This window comes from Puma concolor, chromosome D2 (assembly GCF_028749965.1).
Source record: "Puma concolor isolate L17-30 chromosome D2, mPumCon1.1.hap2, whole genome shotgun sequence".
Taxonomy (NCBI): Eukaryota; Metazoa; Chordata; class Mammalia; order Carnivora; family Felidae; genus Puma; species Puma concolor.
The window spans coordinates 50,580,402-50,606,144 of NC_141677.1; the positions used below are offsets into that span (position 1 = coordinate 50,580,402).

A 25,743-nucleotide genomic window follows, 5' to 3' on the forward strand; every position below is an offset into this window, starting at 1 on the left:
CGAACTCACAACCCGGAGATCAAGAGCCGGATCCTCTGCCGACTGAGCCAGCCAGGCGCCCCTCCCTTCTAGCTTTGCCAGGCCCCAGCAATGGGAATTTTCCTGAGTGGTTGCCGGCTCCCTTAGCTGCAGCTGCCTCAAGAGCCTCCTGGTGGCCTCTCGGCCCGCCCCTCTGCTAGCCCCGCCCCACGCCGCACATGCCGGCCAATCCGCGGCTCCGCTCCAGGCGCATCACAATAGCGCCTTCCCGGCCCCGCCCCTCGCGGTCCCGCCCCGGGCCCCGTGTTGCCAAGGGGATCACAAACAGCCTGGGCCAGTTGGGGAGGGGAGGACTTTCCCCAGAGGAAGTGGCCTCACCTAGGGAGACAGGCACAGGTACCCAAGGAGCAGGTGAGCGGCTGACGGGCTGCGACAGCGCGAAAACAAGTCTTTCGGAGTCCCCACCGTTCCCCTTGTTGGTTAGTGAAGATTTGGGCCCCTCCTCCCTTCTCATCCGAGTCACCTTGCAGATTCTTTCTACTTACCCTGGCCTCTCAGGTCCTTGACTCCGTGTCCCCGACACCAAAGTTGTTTCTTCCTCGATAATCATTCCTTTCTTCCTCAAGGTAATAACATTCCTTGGGCGTCTTGAGCAAAGTGCGCCTTTCCTACTGTCAGACATTGGGTTGGAGGGGAGTGTTGGAGGGGACAGTCTGGCCCACTGCTGACCCCTAGGACCTAGGACTTGGGACTGGGTGTGTGTGGTCTAGGACCTAGGACTTGGGACTGGGTGTGTGTGGTCTGGGAGTTTTGCGTCCGGTAAACGACGTGTGGAGCTGTTGGGCCATCCATGACCCTGAGGAAGGAAGAGCCTTTTGGGGAGGTGGATTTGGAGCCCTGATTACAGTGGTTAAGAGGTTGCACTAACTGCCCCTGCGGGGGTGATACCCATTTCTCGCTCCCAGCCACACCTCCAGGCTTTCCATTTTACCTCACCTTCCCTCTTCCTTGAAGTCCTTTTCCCACTTTGCTTGAGGGGACGTTCCTTGGTCTTTTCTCAGTGGGTCCCCCTGAACCTCGCCTTCTCCACCTGAGATGGTGGCAGGATTAGCCTTAGACCTTTCCTCTCTTTCTCGTCACCCCGCTAAGTGAAGTTATTGAGGCTGTCGTTTCAATCCTGTGGGCTGACTCTCCAAACTGCTGTCTCCAGTCCGTTTTTCTGAACACAAGGCCCAAATGGCAATCTGCCTTATCTACATCCACACGTGGGTGTCTAATAACGATCTCAAATTGAGCCTGGTCAAGGTAAAATTACTGATGATCATGCTTCAAAAAACTTGATCATCCATCAGCATTCCCCATTTCCAGGGAAGGAGCCGGCTTTGAACCTGTTTTCTCCCCCATCTCCTATCTGGTTCATGGCTAAATCCCATTGCTCCCCACTGCTCCACTCCTCCTTCTCTAAACTACTGCCAAGAGCCTAAGAAGGGATCCCCTGTTGTTTCTGTGGATTGCTATTGCTATGCTGGAAATAGCCAACTGATAAACTTTCACGGGAACTTTTATAATTCACAAAGACTTACAATTTTTTGTCTAGGAAACTGGCAGTGATACATAGAGAGATAGAGGCTATGAAATATGCATTTGGCAAAGGTTCAGGAAACAGGAATACTAGTTTACTGCTGGTAAGAGTGTAAATTGGTCGCAAGTTGTTTGGAAGTCTTATTTGGCTGTATGTGTCAAAATTCTTACACGAACTCAATAATTCTATTACTAAAAAATTATTCGAAGAGGGGTGCCTGGGTGACTCAGTCAGTTGAGCATCTGATTTCAGCTCAGGTCATGACCTCACAGTTTGTGGGTTCAAGCACAGTTTATGCTGACATCGCAGAGCCTGCTTGGATTCTGTCTCCCTCTCTCTGCCCCTCCCCCACTTGCACACACTCTCTCTCTCTCTCTCTCTCTCTCTCTCTCTCTCAAAAATAAACCTTAAAAATAAAAATTTATTCTATAAAACAATGACATGCACAAGATAATTATTGACAAGGATATTCACTAAAATGTTACTTCAAAGGTTGGTGAAATGTAAACTTCAGCAGGAGACATTGTTGCTTTATAAGTTCCAAATGATACACACGACAGCATTTCTGACAGAAGCATGTGTTACGTGGAATGCTTGGCAATGTGTCAGGCAAGTCGCTCAGGTCTGCCAACATGGAGTGAAGCTCAGCCATAGCCTTTTTCTCACCTACCTTGCTCCTGGGGGAGCAGAAATTCTGCCCTGAAGAAGTGGAGGCAAAAATGGAAGCAGAAATATCAGGTTCTCCAGCAGGGAGGGGGCGCAGGCAGGTACAGGGGCTCTGGCAGGAGGGAGGGAACAACATTGTTCTAGGGAAACTACAGGAACATACTGTACTGACTTCAGAAACTTGCTCCCATGTCATCAATGAGTGCCCTTGATGAAGCACTTGCCCATGATGTTAGCTGAAATCCAGGCTGGGGCTGAATCAGTGGCCATCAGAGCTCAAAGGAACCATTTTCCTCCGGGTCTCCAGGTGAAAATGAGATATAACACCATGGTCACTCATGATGTTGTGCTGTTCTAAGTTCTTTGAACGCGTTCATTCATTCAAGATTTGTAACAAGCCAAAATGGTGAGGTTCTCATCATCATTCTACAGAAAGGGAGAACAGAAATGCAGAGCGGCCACAGCTCCCGTGGCAGAGCTGGGGCATGAACTCAGGAGTTGTCACTCAGGTTCCATATGCTCAGCCAGTGTGACTTTGATCCCAACTGGTTTTTAGCCTTGCTCTCAAATGCCTTCTCTGTCTCACTGCCTTGCTCTGGGAAAAGGATCAGGCTGAGGGCTGGGAGTAGGTAAATTGTCCCGACTGGCCACATCACGGACTGCTTCAAAATATAAGATTTCTTCTTGATGCCAAGACCCCTTTTGGGCAGGGCTGAAGCAGACGATGAGCCTGGAGAAGTGTGAGCCACAGATGTCTCGCCAGGCATGAGCCTTGTTGTGTCATCTCATCATGGGGGCTGGAGACTGAGGGGCAGGAGGAGGCCTGCTGGGCTGGCTATCACTGAGTCTCCATTTTCTTGTCCACCAGGGCACAGGCCTGCTACTGTCTATTCGTGGAGGTTGTAAGTCAGCATGAAGGCCCATTGACTGAAGTTGTGGGACTTTGCCCCCCCTGGACACTGAGGGCAATGCCATGCCAATGCACAATGAAACAATACACTGAGGACTCTTGAAACAGGTCAGTGCCCCAGCCCCAGAGTCGTGGTGACTTACTTGTTTCTCTTCAAACTCAGAATCCTAGGACTCCTTACCCAGTTCCCTGGGATAGTCTTAACAGGTAATGTTAGCTGTTGCTAAGAATCCTGTACCCATGAGTCTTTTTGTAGCATCCTTTGCTTAGTATCCAACCGATCCTTTCCACCCTGGCTTTGAGACAGTCCTTTGTTGGATATGCAATTTCTGGTTTTTAACTTGTAATGGATCTTCCAGCAAGCATGGCACAAAAGCAGAAACCATCTGCTGAAGACAAGACTGAGTGGTTAAATTATAACAGTAACCAGCAATATTAGAATGAAGAGAAGTAACCTTTTTTGGGAGTTTGATACAGAACTATATCACATGTCTCCGGAGGGCATGAGTTCACGGACACAGCCCGGCTTTCCAAGTCACCCTGTAAAGCGTACAGACCCTAAAATGTTTTTATTAATACAATATTTTATTAATGCTTTGTACATTTGCCTATACAAAATTAACCTCTGAACCATTGAACTTCATTTTTAGATTTTATAGCTTTTCCTACCCTGTGGGATAGATAAGTAGGTCAGCAGGTCAACCATTTAATGGTGCACTAATAAAAAATGTGGAGCTAATTAAATGTAAAGGGTAGTGCCACACCTATTATTTCTAGGGTCTCTTTTGCACATGATTGCCATGTCAGGGCGGTAAGGTGAGGGGGCAAGCCTCTGGGGCTGGTGGCTATCCAGGAAACGCCAAAATGTGTTGGGTGTAAAACCACGCTGAGTCTTGGTTTTTTGACATCGAAAAGGCTTGTATGAAGAGATTGGCCTCTGGGCTGAGGCTGAATCCCAAGTGCTTGAGAGGAAGACCTGGGCACAAGGCCACAGACAGAGAATGTTCAAGGGCATAGGAGGCCAGCCCTTTCAGGATACAACACAAATGTAGTAAAACTACAAAGAAAATCAAGGAAATCACTAAAATGGAAGATAAAAATGGACCTCAGAGTGGGTCAGGGGGTTATGTCCACACCCAGTGCCAATGTTTTTCACCCTTGAGATGGCACGCAGAAGACATCTGAGATAATGGTGTGTTCTATTTCATAGGCTGAGTCTTTACTTACAAAGATACTGGCCTTTATTAGTGCTCTTTATATCTTACCTTCATAACCTCTCATATACAAAATAGCCCACTACTTCTTTTAAGGTGGGAAACACGATTACATACAAAAACTTGAATCACAGCAAAATCTGTGCAAGCCTAGGACACAACGCTGGAGTCTTCCTGACATAAATGTCTTATGCAAATATGGTCCAGGAAAAACTCACCTTCAAGATGAGTTAAGGAAAAAGAAGCAGCAAAGGGTCACTTTGAAGATACCGCACAGAAAGAGAAGTAAAGGAAACACATATGGATGAGTAAGAAAACCTGCTATGAGTCACCTGGAAAGTTTGACCGAACATCTTGTCTCACATGACACAAACTGATAAAGGAGTTACCTCTGCAAACAAGGGACACACGTTTTGATACAAGAGCCGAGGAGAAGGTGGCAGGACCTCAGAGGAAGTGAAACGTGACCTGGCAGAGCTCAGGGATGGAAAAGCCCAACTTGGGAATGATTTCCTCTGGGAGCAGGCAGTGGGAGAAGGAGACAGGGAGTCGCTGTTTTCTGTCATGCAGCCTTAGAGAGATATTTGGTTCTTCAAACTATGTGATATATAACTATGATTTGAAACACTTACAAAGAGCCTCCTTCTTCACTCCCACCCAATATCTGAGCCAGGGCTCAGATTCCCTTGCAAGAATGCCAGGGAGTCTGCTCACATTCACATGTCTACAGTGGCCGGGAGGCTCATTATATGACTGCTTTGCAATGGAGGAGGCCTTCATTAGGACAAGCTGTTCTGTCCCCTTGCCCTATTACTCCCTTACTAGCTGGTTCTATATCTCTGCTTCCTGGGGCTCCATGAACCTCTAGTCTCCCTCTCATGGGTCTTTTACGCTTATTCCTTAACCTAAGCTTTTTAAACCCCAAATCCCTGATCACCCAGTTAGTACAGCATTGGTCCCTAGGTTCATAGGCCCTGACCTCAAGGCCCTCTTTCTCCTGTCAAAAGTACCCTGGCCATCCCTTCCCTAGGACCCTGACCCTCCATTTGAGCCGCCATTTCTTTGTGTTCTGGCTCATTGCCTCAGGACATCTGAGCACTGAATTAAAGATGGGGATGTGGAGACCTGGAAGTGATGCAGAGACAGCAGTTTAGGTTGTATAGCATTGCCACAGAAACATCCAGTCATGTGTTCTGGGTGCAGCTTCACTGGGGTGGGACTAGGGAAAGAGCAGGAGGTGTGCCAGTCTCCACCCACACAGTGTTTCTGAGCAGCTGTTCTCCTGTTAGGGGTCTTCTCTCCCCTAATCTTCCCAGACCATTGGGTCCCTGGGAGGCATCACGTTCCTGGGGCTCAATGAGGAGTTGGGGAGGTCCAGGATTGAGGGGTCACCCCACTTCTAGCTCAGTGTGTGAGAGAGGCAGAATGAGTGTCAGACCAGGAGCCCATCACAGGATAGACACCAGCCAAAGGAGGTCATCGGAGGACCCTCAGAGTGAAAGACAGAGTGAGTGAAGTGAGGAGGTTCACTGTGTATCAGAGAAGACCAGAGAGTAGAGAAGCAAGTCTGGGGATGGAAGTGCATGAAGAGGGCTGGATATGCTAGGAGGCCCATGTGGCCCCAAGAACTCAACACCTCTGACTCTGGCCTACAAGAGGCCCAAGACTTCAAGGTGTGGCAAGGTCAGGGCTTTTAATGAAATAACATCTGTTAAGAAGGACTGGGCGATTTAAGGTCTATGCTGCCTGTGCATCCATGGTCTGGGCCCATTTCTTGATGTGTTCTGGAAGGCAGTGCTTATTACCACTTTATTCTTGGAGACATTGAGTGAATCAACGATGAACTGAGCCAAAGTTTAAAAATACCTGCACAGAAATATAGCAAGTGCCTAGAGTATGGCCAGATTGTGAATAGAAGGCTAAAGCAGCAGATTTACCTTTTGAAAACCCCACGAGGCTGGAATCCAAAATTCAGCTCTCAGAAGATATATTCATAAAATCTTTCCAGAAAAATCACATCTGAGTCAAGAGGGCTCTTTTGACCCACCTTCTGGAATTAGGAAAGTCCTTCACAACCAGTCAGCAATGTTCAAACTGGTTCTCTAGCTTCTAAATGTGCCCGAGAATGGGACTCTGCCTCGCCTAGGGAATCCCCCGAGAGGCCTCAAAGCAGTTAGTCTGGGTGCAGGAGGTGCAAGGCCACACTTGCTGGGGCTCCAGAGGGGTACACCAGCCTGCAGAGGCCCACAGGGCTAGAGTGAGCAGTGGTGATGGCCTTACATATGCAGAAAGGATGAGAGAAATGAAAGGTATGAAAAAGTGCAGAAATACCAAGCAACAAGCAAAAACCATCTGAGCAAGTAAAAACTTACAAGGAGTCAAGGACTGGAGGAAAAATGACAAAACTGTGGACCCATCTGGAATGCAGGCGAGCTTTTCTTTAGTACCAGAGAGCCCCTGACCTCCTCACCCCTGCCAGTGGCTACAGGGCAAACTCTGGCCAAGGACAGGACAGAAGTGACAACACCAAGAAAGTATTCATAGCAAGCACAAATTTTGAAACAAGTGTTTCAAAGACAAGCAGTGTAAAATCATTTCTAGGGAGACCTGAGGGCGGGGGTCTCAAGGCAATGCTTCCTCTCTTTTTCCCGGAGTGGAATTTGGGCTGGAAGAGGGGCCTCCCTCTGACCTCCATTTCACTTAGGGATTGGGAACTTTAGTATAAATGTAATTCTTTTCAAGGATGCTTTTTTTCCCTTCCAGTTTCTAGAATTTTTTGTGAAGCGAATGTTTTATGAATCTGTGCCAAAGATATGTTTAAGGTCCTTCCTACTTGTGTATCTGCGGCTTCATGTGAAAGAAAATTTTCAAAATTAAGATTAGTAAAAAGAATGCTTTTGTTTTATGTCATTTAAAAGAAGCTCCCACAGAGAGTCTGCTGTGCCTTGCGGGATGGGCACCGTTCATCTTGTCAGAAGGAACTGGGATGTGAAGAATCCCCAGAGTTCATGACCATGTTCCTGCTGGACCCTTGACAAAAGCAAGGTTGTCACTTGTCATCCCATTTGGCCCTCAGGACTGTGCTGTGTGGGAAGCAGTGTCCCCAAGGGTCACTGAAGTTATCATGCCCCCTCCTCCACAGCGAGGACGGTGTCAGGAGAGCCAGCACAGGAGAGCTCATGGTGCTTGGGTGGGTTCTGAGCACTTAGTGCTTTACCTCTGTCAGAGCTTACAGTTTTTGAAGTGAAAGAAAGCCCTGAGACACCGGGTCGCTTGCTCAAGATCCCACAACTAGCTTGTGACTGAGAGGTCCTGTCTTCCGGCTCCCAGGACTCCTGCCGCCTGTACTTGCCCTTGGTGCACTTACCTCAGTCTCACTCTCCTGTCGCCTCAAGCAATGGGCAAGGGGGCCCCAGCAGAGTGACTTCTCCAGTAGAGCAGAGTAGGTGGCATGTGAAGTGAGGCCAAATGTTTGATCGTGGAGGGGGCTGTCAGCTTAGGGGCTGCTCCATGGGTGATGGGGTTTATCATCTCCATTTGCCCCTCAAGAGGGGTGCACTGTGCTGTCACCCCACCCCAGATGCTGCGGCACCCAGAAGTGTGCAGGTTCTTATTGTTCCCAGGAATTCTCTCCCCAGTTTTCTTAGGCTCTCTCTGCTTTCTGTGTGTTCTTTTCAGAGCACCTGACTTAAGGGCAAGGAGGTGGGGAGAGTGACCTCAGGGCCAGAGGGGCTGCAAGAGAAACCCACACATTACATCTAGAGGCCACCCCCTGACTCGCTGAGCTCAGAGCCACCTGCCCCTTTCCCAGTCCCTCTTCTGCCTCATGAAAGCATGAGTGCTTTCATGTTGTCAAGATGCCCTTTGGAGGCCCCGGCTAAGGCTGATTTTTGACTCTTGTGTTGACACAATGGTAGGGACATCCTTGCCTCAGAACAAGCCTGCCCTGTGCACCATTGGTCTAACCCCAACTGACCACAAAGTTGCCTGGCATTCAGTTTGGCTGCTGTCTAAAAGGGCAGGCTCAGAATTTCTGAGATCAACTCCCCAGAAGACCCATTGGGTAAACAGTTGTCTTTGTTGCCTGGGACCTGGCTATCTGGCTGACTCTGGAAAGTGAATTAATTCCTTCTGCAAGCTCTTGACTATCTCTCCAGTGGATGACCTGGCCAGCATCTCCCTGGGTAACTGAAAAACTAACCTCTCCTCACAAGCTGCCAGGCCGATGTCTGCTGTGTCTGAATCCGGAAGCCAGGAGAATGCTGGCAGCCTCCTCCTTATGCTCTGCCTCTGTTGGGATCTCAGAGGTCCCTAACAGTCCTCAGAAGCAGGTCTACCTAGAGAAACAGTCTTAATTTGAGGTCCATGAAGCTCAAGGGTGCCTGACATTACATTCAATATTGTGTATGGAGATGACGTATTCAGAATTGTATGTAGATGACAATGTGTAATTTCTGAAGAAACGACCAACAGCATTAGTTCAGTTCTCAAAGGGTCTAGGACCCATGAAAAGTTATGAACCATTTATCTAAGGAGATCCATCCATCTCTGAAAAGTCCAAGATTGACCCTCTCTGGATCCTTTTTCATTCCTGTTTCCAGATGCCAAATGGACAAGGAAGGAACTTGTAGGCAACCCTGTGGTCTGGGCTGAATGGGAGTGTGGGAGGCAGTTCAGGACCCTGTGGACTCCTGAGTGCCATTCGGGGTCCTACAAAAATGACTTAATGACCCCCTTAAGGGTCGTCAAGCTTCAAGAGTCCATGAAGTACACGCTATGGGTGAGGGGTTCCCAGCGAGGGTCCAAGTCTTTTTACTTTGAGCCTAGGATAGTCCAAAACAGAGTGGCCTGAGGCTGACCCCTGGATAATTTGCCCATGAAGTGGCTAAGGCATATAACCATGTTTCCTGTTAGGCTTGTGCACATTTTACTTTGGGACTCACCCAGTTTTCCTTTGTTTCAATCTCTTATACTGAGTCAACTTGTTTCCTTGGCAACTGGACTTTACTATTAGGGTGACTTTTTAGACACAGCAACAGGCCAGGCATTCAAAATCAGAAACTTCCTATCATGTACCTTACCAATACTGGGGACTTTGGTGGGGGCTAAAATCTTTGTACGTGGCCTTTTCTGAGCTGGGACCTTGACAGCAGAGGGCCAGGGAGCAGGTGGTGCCTATTTGGAGGCTGTCTCACTTTCACGAGTCCTAGAAGACATTTTTCTTTGCTCTGGATCTACCTAATGATCTGTATGTTACAAACATTCTTGGCTGACACCTAATTTTTCTTGACAAATGGTTTAAAAATGTTACAGTGCTATTTGGTTATCTCATAGGGGTATTTTGGTGAAAAATAGACCACTGAGTGGTTCTCAATGATTGGTAATTGGATTTGTGACACAAAAGCCTACCTGTTCCTACACACAAACTGGATGGAAACTCATTGCTTTATTTAAGGGATTGCCCCTGACATTGTCCAGTGTCCATTCTGGGCCATCAATTTATCTTCTAGGGAAAAAGAATTTAGGTAACTTAATTCGAGTAGGAAAAAACTGGGCCTTGACTTACAAACAGAAACCCTAACTGCTCAAGGGGAATTCTAGATTGCTTTCTTCTTTCCTTATGTTTCTTCACTTCATGCTTTACAGGATGCCCAGAAAAATGAGCGATCCCATGTGCTTTGGACTAACAGGTGAGTTAGATCAAGCCACTGAAGCAATAGACCTCCTTGACTAAGAGGTTTGTGAAGAAGGGCTGGGAGTAGGGTGAAGCAGGTATGGCACTCAGCCTGGGCATATTTCAGGGAATGTAAAAAACCCTGTAATCAGGCCAATGTGTTATTCCAGTGGCAGAGCAGTGGATTACCTTGTGCCTGGCAAAATGGAGCTTGAGGTCATGAGCAGATACACCAGTCCCGTGAACCTGGCTGTCTTCTCCCATCTGACTGTGGTGTTGTTGGCCATAGCATGTTCTTCACCACCTGGTTCTTCATTTATGAAATTACCTCCACCAAGTACACTCGGGATATCTATAAAAGCTCCTCACCTCCTTGGTGGCCTTGCTTTTCATGGACTTTGGAGCCTTCTTGCGGCTATTCTGGGTTGGCATCTACATATAAAGGGTTACAACCAGGTGGCTTCCCCAAATCCCTGCTTTTGTGAATTATTTTTTTTTTTACTATTGCTGGAAGTGTTCCACTTGCAGCTCACAATGAAGGCAGATATGAAACTGAGGAAAAAAAAAACACCCTGTACTCAAGATCATATTTTAATATAATCTTTTTTAAAAATCAAAACGAATGCCAAAAGTCCACGATAAACAAAATATCATTAAAATTTTTCAAAGTTTATTTATTTTTTGAGAGAGACAGAGATAGTGCAAGTGGTGGAAGAGGAGAGAGAGAGAGAGAGAGAGAGAGAGAGTCCCAAGCAGGCTCCATGCTGCCAAGCTCAGAGCCCGATGCGGGGCTTGAACCCATGAAATTGCAAGATCATGACCTGAGCTGAAACCAAGAGTTGGATGCTGAACCAACCGAGCCACCTAGGCATCCCAACAAAATATCATTTTAAATAAAGAAGGATCAGTAACAGTGCTGTGCTCAGCTATGTTGGAAGTTGAGGTTGAAGGAAAAATCAGTAATGCTGATCCTGTTTTCATTTAAAACCATATAGATGCCGAAAGGACCACCCTCAGATGACACTCAAACCACATGGAGATATGCAGGGATGGCCCCAGGTACGATGGACCATCCAGGGGTGCTGCATCCACAGTTCAGTGTCTACACTAATGGGACGTCACTATTGGGCTGTCTTCATCAGCACAACCTTACTCCCCTAGGAGACACTCATAAACAACTTTATTGTTTATTTCAACAACTTCTGGAAAGACCCATCAGCAACTCAATAGGAAGCAGGAAACAACAGTTTATACATTAAAACTCTTTGAACATTTGCCTTTCTGTGTCTCCCAATCCCAAACTATCATATCATGGCCCTTACACAGTTCTAAGCCCTCAAGTTGAAAGGCCTGCACTAAACCAGATTTCAAAGTCTCAAAACATCTCAGCCTTGCTTTTTCCAACCAACATGCCCCACAACACTGTTGAGGTAGTGTTCTCCCTTCTCACTTTCATCTTGTGGAAAGAAAAGGAGAGAAGGAAGGAGGGACGGGAGGGAGGAGAGAGGGAAGGAGAAAAAAAGAGGAAGACAGGGAGGGAATGAAGAAGAAAAGAAAAACAATAGGTATGTTAGATGAGTTTCTTTCTATCCTTGGTCTTTTATTTATTATGCAAACAGTAAAGAGTAGTCAAGAGAAAAATAATCACAATCTTGTGGAGGGATACTCTTTTCCAGTGTCTGTTAAAACCACTAATAATTTAAAATAATCTGAAGAGATCATAAATGAACATTTATATTCCCTATATTTTTAAGTGAAATAAAAATGGAAAAGCTCTGAAGCACATCCAGTGCAGGCACTCTATCTGTGCTGGTTTGGGAGGGATTGTGTCATCCCTGAGCTTAATCTGAGAACAAAATCAAGATTTCAGTGAAACCTATCCCTCTATTCTGAATGTTTCCTTCCCAGTATTACAGTATGGGGGTTTACTGCGAGAATGTTTCCTGACATTAACATTTCAAAAGAAATTTGAGTGGTTGCCTCAAGTTCTTAAGAATAAGTAGAAATAACTCTCATAATCTATAATTGAAGAAGCAGAAGTCCAGAGACCAAAATATTAGTATCTGTCCCCAAAAGGTTAGTATATACCCCAATATACAGCATCATTTATACTTCTATGGGCTGCTGGCAAGTAACATCTTTTTAGGGCTCATTTTTTATTCTCCGAAGAACTGAGCTATCTCTGTGGCATTTCTTCCTGAGTTAAAGCACACTGATTGGGAGTGGGGCAGCCATGCTTCCATTCAAAAGGGTATCTTTTCCAGCCTCCCCAGCATCTGGATTCCCTGTGTAGTCCCTGTGACTACGTTACAGGCAATGATGTGTACAGAAAAGACCGTGTGTGGTTTCTGAGCAGTATTCTTTTTAGGAAGGGGGTGTGCCCTTCTCCCTTTCTTTCTCTTCGCTGCCCAGAATGTGTATGTCGTGGCTGGAGCTGTAGTAGCAATTCTGGGCTATTCTGCCCTAGAATAGCAGTGCAGAGAGCTATGAGCCTACATCTCTATGCATAAACAGAGTCCTATCCATGTTTACACTATAGCTCTTTGGGATTTGTTTGGGGATAGAATTAATCCTTCCTGATAAAGCCTCTCTGTTGGAGTTGCTGTGTGGACGTCCAAGGGAAATCTCCATGGCGACCCGTGTCGTGCACATCTGAGAGAAAACCTGAAAGGCCACAAAATCCAATGTGTAACATGACTAAGCTCGGCACAGGGGGATTTTAGGTGATTGCCACTTTTTTCTTACTGTTTGACTTTTTTGTTTTTACTAATTTTCTATAATCAACAAGTATTATATAATGAAAACTAAAAGGAACATGAAGAAAACAGTGAGGGCATCAGCAGATAATTCACAGAACCAGAAGTTCTAAAGAAGTTTTAAAATTTATCTTTTTTTTTTTAAATTTTTTTTCAACGTTTATTTATTTTTGGGACAGAGAGAGACAGAGCATGAACGGGGGAGGGGCAGAGAGAGAGGGAGACACAGAATCGGAAACAGGCTCCAGGCTCTGAGCCATCAGCCCAGAGCCCGACGCGGGTCTCGAACTCACGGACCGCGAGATCGTGACCTGGCTGAAGTCGGATGCTTAACCGACTGCGCCACCCAGGCGCCCCAAAAGAAGTTTTAAAATTTATCTTGAGAGAGAGCACAAACATGGGAGGGGCAGAGAGAGAGGGAGAGAGAGAATCCCAAACAGACTCTGTGTTGAGAGTGCAGAGCCCGACATGAGAGCTGCGAGATCACAAGATCCAAGAGTCGGATGCTCAGCCAATTGAGCTACCCAGGCATCCCCAGAAGTATACTTTTAGCTGCCATAAAAAAAGGTTCAACTTCTTGAGTTATTAAGTGAAAACCCAAATCCTGAGATTCTTTTTTGCAGTTCTCATAGAAACAGACTATCTTTACATAATAATACCCAGGATAATAGAAGACACTGTGAGCCCATCTGCCACAAATATATATAAAACCTCGCCAGCTAGGCACAGGACAGGCAGGGGTGGGGGTTGTGGCAGGTGCGAGAGAGTTTGCTAAAGTTCTTTTCGTGGCAAGAAAGAAATGGATAGTGTTAAGTTTAAGAAACAAATATAGATAAATATAAGTATGCATCTTAAGGACAACCACCAAAACAAACAGAGTGCATTGCTTTTAAAGCACCAGGGAAATACTCCCCAAAGCTTGATCTGTACAGTGGACTCATGAAAGAAAAGTAGACAAAACCTCTTAGCAAACTAGATCCATAAGGGAACTTCTTTAATCTTGTTGAAGGCTATAAACCCAAACCTTTAACATCCCTTAATTTAAAGCTTTAGAAGCATTCCCTTTAAAACCAAGCACAAGATCTGATGTCCACATGATAACTCCATAGTTAAACATAGTTCCAGAGCCTGGCAAAACTCTAGGATAAGGAAGGGAGGAGGGAGAGAATAGGTAGGTAGGTAGGTAGATAGATAGATAGATGATAGATAAATAATAGATGATAGATAGATAGATAGATAATAGGTAGGTAGGAATACATGAGAGGGCAAAATATGAAGAGGGGGAATAACACTGGTATAATATGCAGACAATGCGATGACCTATTGAGAGCATCCACTAAATAAAATAACTGTGTCTTGTCCTAGAGCATCATGAAGCTCCCCCTCATCCTGGGTGTCTTCTCTTTTTGCCCAAGTTATCTTTAGGGAAGGAGGTGGGAAATGCCCAGACAATGGTAGTTCCAACAGTAGGAAAGTGTTGGTTTCCCCCTCCAGCATCCCAGGGGTAGCATGAGAGACCGAAAGACTTGAATTACCACAGGTCCAAAAGCCAGCCTTTGTACTTTTACTGTGTGTTTAATACCTTTTGTATCAGTATAAAAATATTATGTATGTGTGTTGCTTGCTCTCTCCACACACACACACACACACACACACACACACACACACACACACCCCTCTAGCTTGACCGAAGAAGTGCAAACCAGAATCAGAAAAGTATTCACTAAGTGACATTTCATGTTGTGAGCCATTAGCTGTCTTTAGGTTTTACATTAGAAAGATTGGTAATTGTACAATTGCATGCCCATCCCAGAGGAGGAAAAACCAAGTGGATGTATTTCACAAGAAATAAAGCCAAAAGCCAACAACAGCCAAAGGAAATTCTGATTTACCTTCTCTGGTGCCAGTCTTAGGAAGTGTTTCATTGTGATTGAAAATTCAAGGACCAATACACGGTCCTGGTGATTGTTTCCAGGAACTAAACCCAGAGAAAGTGAAGGCATTTATAGTTGAATCCTGGTTAAGTGTTTACATCCTTAGGAATATATTTCCCTTGATGGCCATTTCTTGCCTTTCCAGGATGAATTAGAGATAAACTGATGAAACGTGGCACATTTAAGCACTTAGCCCTGTGCATGATGCAGGCTGAGATTTGAATTCTAACAAAGTCAGATGGCGCAGATGGCCATGTGAGCACATGGCCAGCCCCCCAGGGCTCAAGGATGGGAAACCAGGATGACGTCAGGACAGCCACATGGGCTGCATTGGTGGGGTGGAGGGGACTTCAGTATTTCATTCCATCTACATGGTGAGCAAGTAGGACATGTGGAAGACTCTTGTTGTCAGGAAACATGTAAGAAAGAAGCCAAGTCCTTATTAACAAGCTAATTTATAATATAAGCCCAATCATTTGAGTAAACAAAAATAAAATGTTAATCTGTCAGGCGAAATACAGATTGAGATGCACAGCTGCTAAAGAGTTATTAAATAAGCGGCATGTTTCATATAAAAAGGAAAAGGAATTTGGAATGTCAATATTTTCTAATTCATAAAAGATTAGTTCTCAGTTGAAAAATAATAGAATAAGACTTAGGTGGAAAGTAGTTTCCAAGTCAAATCTGTCCAACATGGCTCTGTTCAGATAAACTGGAGGGATTTTTTCTTTTAAGGATTTTATTTTTAAGTAATCTCTACACCCAACTTGGGGCTTACACTTACAACCCTGAGATCAAGAGTCACATGCTTTACTGACTGAGGCAGACAGGCACCCCTAGAGGGATTTTTATTTTATTTTTTTACTTTTTTAATTTATATTTTAATTAACATACAGTGCAATGTTGGTGATTTATCACTTACATACAACACCCTGTACTCATCACAAATGCCCTCCTTAATACCCATCACCCATCTAGCCCACCTCCCATCCTCCTTCCTCCATCAACCCTCAGTTCTCTATCTTTAAGAGTTTCTTGTGGTTTGTTTCCTTCTCTTCTCTTCCCCGCACTCCACCTTCCTATCTCTTCCTCTGTTTTGTTTCTTAAATTCCACATATGAGTGAAATGATATGGTATTTGTCTTTCTCTGATTGACTTATTTCACTTAGCATAATACATTCTAGCTCAACCCACATCATTGCAAATAGCAAGATTTCATTCTTTTTGATGGCTGAGTAATAGTCCATGACATATATATCACATCTTCTTTATCCATTCATCAGTCAATGGACATTTGGGCTCTCTCCATAGTTTGGCTATTGTTGATAGAGAGGTTTTTAAATAAACATGTTCAAGGCCTCATCTGGGAACACCAGTGCTGGGGGCTGGGACTGGGCTTGGAAGTGGACACTTTTAAGAGTCTCGAGGGTTTTATGCTTAATGATAGTAATGTTAAGTTGGCATTTCATTTTCTCTCCAAAATCAGATAAAAACAAATACGATCTTGAGATAAACTTGGGGAAGCTGAACAGCTGAACCACCAAGTGGGAGAGGAGCTGTAAACAGGCAGGGGAGGGAGGGCTCCTAAGGGGCTATAGGAGTATATATCCTGTACTGCAAAATGTAAACATCTTTCTTACAAGGTCAGGATGGGTTGCAACAGCCTTTTCTGCATGAAGAAAGAGTGGGTACAAATAAGCAATCTCACACCCAAGCCATTTAGACAGAAAAGAGTCAACTTGGTGGAGAAAAGGGGGGGCTTTTCCCCAAGTCTGCCACTCTCTGCTCACTGTTGGTGGGAACTGACCAAACACATGAAAGGCATAGAGCAGTGGGCCATCTTTGAGGGTTGGGGTATCTACACAGTGACCCACTTTGGAAACCAGTTTGCCATCCTCTAGCAGGGGCAACATTAGTCACATCCTAAGTCCCAGCTGTTTATGTCCAAAGTGACTTTGGGGTCGGGGCCCAGGGGACTAGAGAGTTTCATTGTTCTAGATAGATAACATCGTAGAGCCTGGGGACAATGAAAAGGTCGTTCTACAGAAGAATGGAGAAATTGTGTACAGCCATTAAAGTGGAATGCTGCCCAGCAGGGAGAATGACTAACAAATGTCACCACTTCTTCCAACTTGGAACATGCTCTCAAATATAATGTTGATTAGGAAAAGCAAATCACAAAATAAGATACACAGCATAAAACCGCTTCTTTGAAAGCCCAAGTATACGAGGAACAATTTAATGTGGAGGGATAAAAAAGACACTGACTATCTATGAAGAACAATAGGTGATTAGTAAGCACACATTTAAGGTTATGGTTGCCCTGCAGTGGGGGCACTATGAGGGCCCCCAGAATGGTGATAACACCCAATTTTGTAACCTGAGTGCCAGGTACATTGGTCTTTATTCTATTTGCTTCTTTATCTTAGATATACATTTTATATTTCATATATTCTCTTATGTGCCAGATACTTCCATTTTTTAAAATGGAAAAAAATCTCATATTAAAGCCTTGACTAGCCCTGAGCCCTATTCACATGAACCTTCTTCAAAGAGCTGAGTCAGAAACACCTCAAAAGAGATGAGTTATCGGGGCGCCTGGGTGGCTCAGTCGGTTGAGCGTCCGACTTCGGCTCAGGTCACGATCTCGCGGTCCGTGAGTTCGAGCCCCGCGTCGGGCTCTGGGCTGATGGCTCAGAGCCTGGAGCCTGCTTCCGATTCTGTGTCTCCCTCTCTCTCTGCCCCTTCCCCGTTCATGCTCTGTCTCTCTCTGTCTCAAAAATAAATAAACGTTAAAAAAAAAAAAAAGAGATGAGTTATCAAAAAGGAACTGGAAAAGAATCTACACAAAAACATTATCAGGAAAAGGGAAAGAAGAGGAAAAACAAGAATGCTGAGAAAAATATTACAAGGCCAACAAAAATGAAGACCAACACTTTGTACTGACATCCAGAGACTGGTTGGTGGGATGGTTTCAAATACCTTGACAAAATGGAGTGTGGAACTGCAACCTGGTCCTGCCCCCTGGCTAGAGGTCAGGTTGTAACCAAGAATGTTCCCTGGAACTAAAGCTCTGACTTGGAAGATTTTCTTAGGGATCGCCTCGGTCTGTCCCTTATCATTGTAGCTGAACCATTTAAGCCATTTCAAATGGTGTCTATTTTTGACTCACTCAGCCCCTGTTTGCAGATCTTTCTGTGTTCTAGGTGCTGTGTCTGCTCTAGAGGCTTTGGAAGTAGAGGTGACAGTTAAATGGTGTACTGGGCATCCAAGGTCCCTCCAGCAGAGGGTCTAACTAGTCCAGGGGTCAGGGAAACTTGCCAGAGGAAATAGCATTCCAGGTGGAGCCTGAAGGTTGATTAAGAGTCAGTCATGGCAGATGAAGGATGGAGGGTAGGAAGAATGTTCCAGATGGGAATAAATATGCAAAGGCCGAATGGAGGCAGAGAGTGTGGAATCCTAAAGGAGAATCTTGAGCTGCAGGCCGAGCTCAAAGAGGAATGCCTTGCAGGCCCATTTAGGGAATGTGATGCTATCTGACATGAATTGGACCACACTGGCTGTTTTAAGCAAGGGAGTTACATGATCAGACTGACTTATTTTAGAAAATTCACTCTTTTCCATTAGATCAGTGTTTGCCCCATTGACACCTTTAATCTACTTACTCTCCTACCTTCAATTATCCATCACCTTCCTCACTTCCTTCCCTACATAGCTCAGATTCCACAGGTCATCATTAGAAACACTCCCTCAGATCAACTTTCCCCTTTCTTGCTCCACTCTCTGATTGCTGGACCCACCTGGCTACACCCCACAATTCAGCCTATAACACTTTGGGGTAAGATCAAGGTATTGGCTGTATTGTATTTCCTCTGGAGGCGGTAAGGTTAGAGAATCTGTTTCTTTACCTTTTCCAGTTTCTTGAATCTTCCCTCATTCCTCGGCTTGTAGTTCTGCATCACTCCAGCCCCTGGCTTCTGTCCTTAGATCTCTTCTGATTCTCCTATCCCCCTCTTTCCCTTATGAGGACCCTTGTGATGACACGGGGCCCACCTAGATAATTCAGGATAATCTCCCCATCTTAAGATGCTTAGCTTAATCATACCCACAGAGTTCCTTTTGCTATGTAAGGTCCATGCCCAGTTTCCAGTGGTTAGGATGTGGCTGAACCATTATTCTGCCCACCACACCATCTTCTAGGACAATGTATCATACTGTCTTCACTCCCCTCACACTCCCAGCTCTGTCTCCCTACCCTACCATATTTATTTGGAAAAACAGACTCCATCAGACAAGAACTGCCTTGTCATCCCATCATCAAAACCACCCCTGCCCTGGATCTGGAGTCACACTGTCAGCTCAGCCTCCTGTCATTCTGGACACTGTGTCCCTGCTCCCATCTACAGTGAAGACATTCACTCTTGCTCTGGCTCTTCTCAGTAGACAATTCTCCGTGGTCTCTTATGTTGCTGCACATTTTGCTAGGACTGACCTTTGCTCTGGATGGTCTTTGCTTAGTAAACAGCTTTGGAAGATAGTGATGATATCTAACCCTGGAGCAAAGGGCAGTTGTGTGTCTTTTGCCAGCATCCACGAAACTTGGCAGGCTAACTTGTTAGCTTGCAAATAAGGTTTAACCTCCGTCTCTTCACAGTTCTCAGCGGAACCCATCTGCTCTAGCTTCTCTATGTCTTCACACGTCACTCGCTTTTCTCTACCATCCGTTCTTCCATTTCTAGTGGCTCGTTCTCATCAGTGTACAGTTGTGCTCCAGCATATCTCTTCTCAAAACCAAAAAGAAACCCCAAACCACTCTTGTTTGACACCTCCTTGCCTTCCAACTACAAACCAAATTCTCTATTCTCTTCCCAACGAAAATTTATAAAATTACTGTCTCTAACAACGCTGTCCAGTAGACCTTTCTGGGATGGTGGAAATGCTCTGTCCCTGCGTTGTCTAATTTGGTAGCCACTAGCCTCATGTGACTGTTGAGCAATTGAAATGTGGCTAGTGCAACTGAGGCGTGAATTGTTAATTGCGTTTAATTTCAATTAAATTTATTATTTTTAAAACATTTATTTATTTTGAGAGAGAGAGAGCAGGGGAGGGGCAGAGAGAGGGAGAGACAGACTCCCAAGCAGGCTCCACACTATCAGCGAGGAGCCTGATGTGGGATTTGAACTCATGAACCATGAGATCATGATCTGAGCCAAGATCAAGAGTTGGAGGCTTAACTGACTGAGCCACCCAGACGCCTCTCAATTAAATTTAAATAGCCACATGTGGTTAGTGGCCACCATATTGGAGAGATCTATGGTGACTCTCCATTTCACATGCTCTGTCCTTTTCCTATCTGACTTCTCAATTGTACTTGACCCACTTGACCAGTCTATCATTCTGAGGCATTTTGTCTCTGGCTTCCATGCTTTGCCCTTTTCATCCTGCTCTACCACTCTGCAACTCAATCTCCTTGGTTGGCTTCCTCTGATGTGTCACCTGTAAGTGTCTGAATGCCACTAGGACCCATCCTGTGCTCTCCATTCCTCTGTTTACATTTCTCTCTAGGTGATCGCATCCAGTTACCTAGTGTTTGATATTATCTACAGGCTGATAAGTCTCAAGTGTGTGTCTCCAGGCCTGTCCTTCTCACTGGGCACTGATTACTTATATCCAATTGCCTACTTTACATATCCATGTTGGTGTTCTATAAGCATCTCAAATTTAATACATCCAAAGTAGAACAATTTTATTTCCTCACAGCCTGTTCTTTCAGCTTTTCTATCCCAAGAAATGCACCCTCTCTACCTAACTGTTCAAGACAAAAACCTGGAAGTCTTTGCACAGCCTTACTGTCAATACTGTGGGCTCAACCTCCAAAATATATTCATATCCGTGTCTTCTCCTTCTTCTTCTTTTTTTTCATATCCATATCTTCTGTCTCTACTGCTAGTACCTGACTTTAAACCCCCATCCTTGCTCCTGATTTAGGGCAATCGCCTCACCACTGCTTTCTCTTGCCCCATTCTACATATGATGCCTGCACAGCAGCCAGAAGGAGCTTCAAAGGGCAAAAATCCTCCAGTGGTTTTCTCTTACATATAAAATAGATCAGTGAGCCTGTCCACCTACTGGGAACCCTCCCACCTCTGGGTCTCCTGTTATGTGAGATTCGGCACTATCCTTATTGTTTAAACCACTCACACTTAGATTTACTGTTGCTTGAAGCACAAAACATCCTGACTGACCCAATGCTTGTTTGAGAATGGCAAATTAGTAATTAAAAGTTGGAAATGAATGAAATAACCAAAGCTAGAGAACTGATTATGAAGCCATTGTTATACAGGGGAATAGTATATAGGAGAGAAAATATGATGTCATGGGCATCTGTTTATTGATATTAAATAATCCTTATTATGTAATGTCAAATTTAAAAAACAAATTTCAATGGTATTTATATATGAATACTCATACACATAGACATATACATAGACACACCCTTTATAGTGCATATATATATTTGGTTTCAAGTGGATATAAACACACACTATAAATGCATATGCGCATTTTACAGTGGTTATTGCTAGGTAGTAGGATTATGACTTTTTGTTCTTTATAATTTTTGATATTTTTTCAAATTTTATTTAACAAAAATTTTATTTAAAAATATTTTTAATGTTTAGTTTTGAGACAGAGAGAGAGAGAGACAGAGTGTGAGCAGGGGAGCAGCAGAGAGAGAGAAGGAGACAGAATCTGAAGCAGGCTCCAGGCTCCCAGCCATCAGCACAGAACCCCATGTGGGGCTTGAACTCACAAACTGTGAGATCATGGCCTGAGCAGAAGTCTGATGATTAACTGACCAAGCCACCCAGGTGCCCCAACAAAAAATAATTTTATGGTAAAAAACAATAAAAGGTATTTTACATGAACAATAGTATTTTAAGGGTGCAACTGGTTAAGCAGATTGCCTTATTTATTTATCCCAGCTTTATTGAGGTATAGTTGACATCCTCATGGTTATTTATCTTCTTCCTTTACTCACTAATGTTCTGGGATCAGTGAGTAAGGTACTTTGTTAAGGTGCTGTCAGGTAAACTCGAGGTGTCCTGTAGTAGAATTGCATTTAGAAATGTTCTCAGAGCATGTGGGAAGAAAGGTGTCTGCAGGGGACAAGGAGGCCGAAGGAAGCATGGAGGGGGTGGGTCCCGATTACACTTCCCAGGCAGTAGACAGATAGTGATTTGCCTAGTCCCTCCCTCCCACTCAGGACAGGAGGCCTGTGGTAGCTGCCCCATCAGGGGCCCCTGACGGGGCTCCTAGACAGGTCCCATCTGCCACAGTGGTGCCGGATGTAGCCACTAGAGGGCGAGCACAATTATTTTGAACTGCTCTCTTGACAAAGGAACAAACATAACCTGGCTTCTGTTTCATAATTGTAATACCAATCGGTTTAGCGAGTTCCTATACTATACTGGTGCAGGTAAATGCCCACTCACTAGAGCCGGGTATTAAAAAATTGCTTTCCTCTGCTCTTCAGGGACACAGTAAGGGTATTTCATCGTGACGTGACTTTGCAGTGTGTGTTTGTGGGGAGAGCATGTGCTCCCTCTCTCCGCCAGCCCCTGAGTCTGCTTAATTCTTCTGCCGTGAGTGCAAGACAGCCAGGACATGGACACTGTGCCGAGGGAAACCTGTGAGCACCTAAACAAATACAGGGAGTCTGTGTTCATGGACTGGATGATGCAATATCACCAAGGTGGCAATTCTCTCCAAAGTGGCCATAGATTCAATGCAATGGTTTTCAAAATCCCAGCAGGATTTTTTTTCCCCCCAGAAATTGGCAAGCTATCTCTGAGGGCAAAAACAGCCAAAAGTATTCTGAAAAAGAACAGAATTGGAGGGCTTACATTTCCTGACTTCAAAACTTACTGTGAAGCTTCAGTAAAAAACAAACAAAAAACAGAGTGGTACTGGCATGTGGACAGACCTATATATCAATGGAACAGACTTGGGAGTCTAGAAATAAACCCCTACGTTTATGGTTAATTGGTTTTCAACAAAAATGTCAAGGCAATTCAATGGAGGAAAAGGATAGTCATTTTAACAAGTGGTGCTGGGACAAAGTAGGTTAGTGGTTGCCTGGGGATGGGGTAGGAGTGGAGAAGGACTGCATATGGGGTGATAGAATGTTCTAAATGTGGATTGTGGTGATGGTTGCTTAACTCTATAAATTAACTAAAAATCATTCAATTCACACTTAAAATGGGTGCAAGTTATAGGTGAGCGGGGGGAAGAAACCTCAGTCCAGAAGCAGGTGAGGTGAGATGTGCCAGCACCGGGCGGTGTGCCAAGGTGGGAGGGTCTGTGCTTGCTTCGTCACCCCCTTGCTGAGCCTTTCGAAGCCTCAGCCCCTTCATTTGTGTTAAAGTTTAAAAAAGTGTTTGTTTATTTATTTATTTTGATGGGGGGAAGGGAGAGGAGCAGAGAGAGAGGGAGAGAGAGCATCCCAAGCAGTCTCCACACTCCTCATGGAGCTCGACTCTGTTCCACGAACTGAGATCATGACCTGAGCTGAAATCAAGAGTTGGATGCTTAACCGACTGAGCCACCCAGGTGCCCCAGCAAGATATTTTATATCCTCTTCTTACAAAGTTTTCCAAATGCGATGTGTATTTTACACTCACAGCACAATTCAGTTTGGACCTGCTATGTTTCAAATGCTCATCAGGTGCCTGTGGCTTCTGGCCAAGGTAGTGTAGGCTGAGGTGCCTGACAGACACAGGGCAAGATTCCGTGTGACATTGTAAAAAAGTGCATGTGTGGCCACTTTTGGAAAATACTGCTGTAAGAGTTCCTAAATTCACGTGCAACCTAAATCACAATCCATTAAGAATTATGTAGCCCATCCTGTTAAGTTCTTCCTATATCTTTCCAAAGTGCTTTTACACCACTCCCCTATGTTGACCATTGAGGAGAGGCTGAATTATCCCCACCTTCACAGTCAGATTGCAACCTTTTGGGTCCCAGAGATCTCAGTTCTCACTCTGGTTCTGCCTCCTGTAAGCTGTGTGGCCTTGTTGGGCAAGGCTGCTAATCTCCTCAGCCTCAGTTTTGTTATTTTAAAACCGTGGATGATAATGGCATCCCTTTTGTAAAACAAATATTTATTGAATTCTATTGTGTGCTAGGCCTTGTTCTAGATATTTGGAGGCAGTGGTGAAAAGAAAAAAGTCTTGCCCTCATGGAGCTCACATTCCAGGGGGCTGTGTCTGCCTCCTGAGCTGTTGAGAGAATTTCAACAAAATGGTGTGTGAACACAGCACTCAGCAGCTTGGTCATAAAAACTGCCTGGGAATGCAGGCAGTTATTGTCATCATCATCATCATCATCATCATCACTATGCTGTCTTCAGTGCTCTCCCTCCTACAACAGGCAAAATAAATATGTTCCCACAGACCACAATGCACAGGAAGCCCTAAGGCAGGGAACTTATGCTTCAAACTAAGAGTCTGAATCTTTCAGGACAAAGAGAAGAACTGGCTGGAAAAAAAAAAAAAAAAGCATTTCAAGCACATCTTCACGAGCGCTATAATCACTTAAAAACAGTTAAGTCAACCATGAAATTAACAAGGAGCAGAAATCTCTGTTCCTTCCATTCAGATCTCCATGGCCGGGCTTCACATTTACTGAGATAAATGTCTCCCATGATCACCCTGTGCCGCCGAGGAGAGTGTCCCTTCTTGGAGATAATATTCTCATTAATGCTAGACAAACAGAAGGCAGCCTTCGGCAGCAGTCCCAGCCCGAACAGTATCTGACCATGTGATGGTCTCCCTCCTGTGGAGAAGCCTGGGCTGGGGGCAAGGAGAGAGGTCTTCTCCATGTGGCTCTGCCCTGCATCCAGCCCACCTCACCCATCCTGACCGGTGCCCCTGCGCCCTGCCTCCAGCCTCTGATCTCCCAGCCCATACCATCATACCTCTACCAGAGTGGAGCCAGAGCGACCTGGAGAGTTCCACAGGAAATGCCAGCTGTTACAGAGGCGGGCAGAGAGGCACATGCTACTCTGGGAGATGGCACACAGAGGCTGGTCGAATTCTCCTGGAGTCCAGTCAGACTGGTCAGGAAGGGGCAGGGTTGCCTTTAGGAGGCAGGCAGGATGGCCCACAGGTGGGAATGACAGGAGGGGAAGAGGATAACCCACAGAATAGGAATGGGGTGGCGCACAGGACAGGAATGCGGGGGCCCACATGTGGATCAGCCTTGCTCCATCTGGAGCAATGCCCTTAGCTCTGCGAAGCCCATCTACGTTTCCCCTTTGAGCCTTTCTCTAGGATCAAGGGAAGACTTGCCTGTCCTGGCTAGCAAGGGCCCTGTTTCACCGTCCCTAGTTTCTCCCTCATTGATCTTGGGCTCTCAGGAAATGGGCTCAGTCATCCAAGGCGAGAGGCTTTTGCTCACGGGCATTTTCTGGATCCAGAGGTCTGTGGGGGCCACTTCCCCTGATAGGGTGGGGTTCCGTTCAATGAACGTTATCCACAGTCTTTCACTACCCGCTAAGCCCAGAGTCCTCAGGCAGGACGAGGCCTGGAGTCCTTGGTCCAGGCACTACCACCAGGCTCCTTGGGCCCACTGGCACAGAAATGAGGCTTCATGGTCTCACAGTTTTCTTTCTGGAAATCAGAGCTCCAGGAGTTGGGAGGGCTCTCAGAGACACGAGAGTCTAATATGCTCTTTCAGCACTCCAGCCTCAGGCGGGAGGTCCAGAGCAAGGTCACCAGCAGTTCAGGGCTGAAACAGAACCAAAGCATAGCACAGCCAATGCCCTCCTGGCCCCAACAGCATCTGGTCCTATGGACAATGAGAACCATGCTGGGCCCGTCGGGTGTTTACAGGGGCTGATGCATGCTGTATGGTCAAAGCCCAGCCCCAAGCCCCCTCCTCCAGCAAGCTCCCTTGGATGCGTAACAGAACAAACACTGGATTCAGAGCCACGGGTCATGAGTTCAAGCCCTGCTCTGTCATTCATTG

At 45.4% G+C, this 25,743-nt stretch overlaps 1 pseudogene across 1 annotated transcript; it reads left to right on the forward strand.

Annotated features, from left to right (window-relative positions):
* The first annotated feature begins 251 nt into the window (after positions 1-251).
* Positions 252-10,926, forward strand: LOC147576057 (dolichyl-diphosphooligosaccharide--protein glycosyltransferase subunit TMEM258 pseudogene; annotated as a pseudogene). Its single transcript, XR_015241702.1, has 4 exons — positions 252-390; positions 3,096-3,245; positions 9,998-10,041; positions 10,196-10,926. The product of XR_015241702.1 is annotated as a dolichyl-diphosphooligosaccharide--protein glycosyltransferase subunit TMEM258 pseudogene (transcript).
* Positions 10,927-25,743: the final 14,817 nt, after the last annotated feature.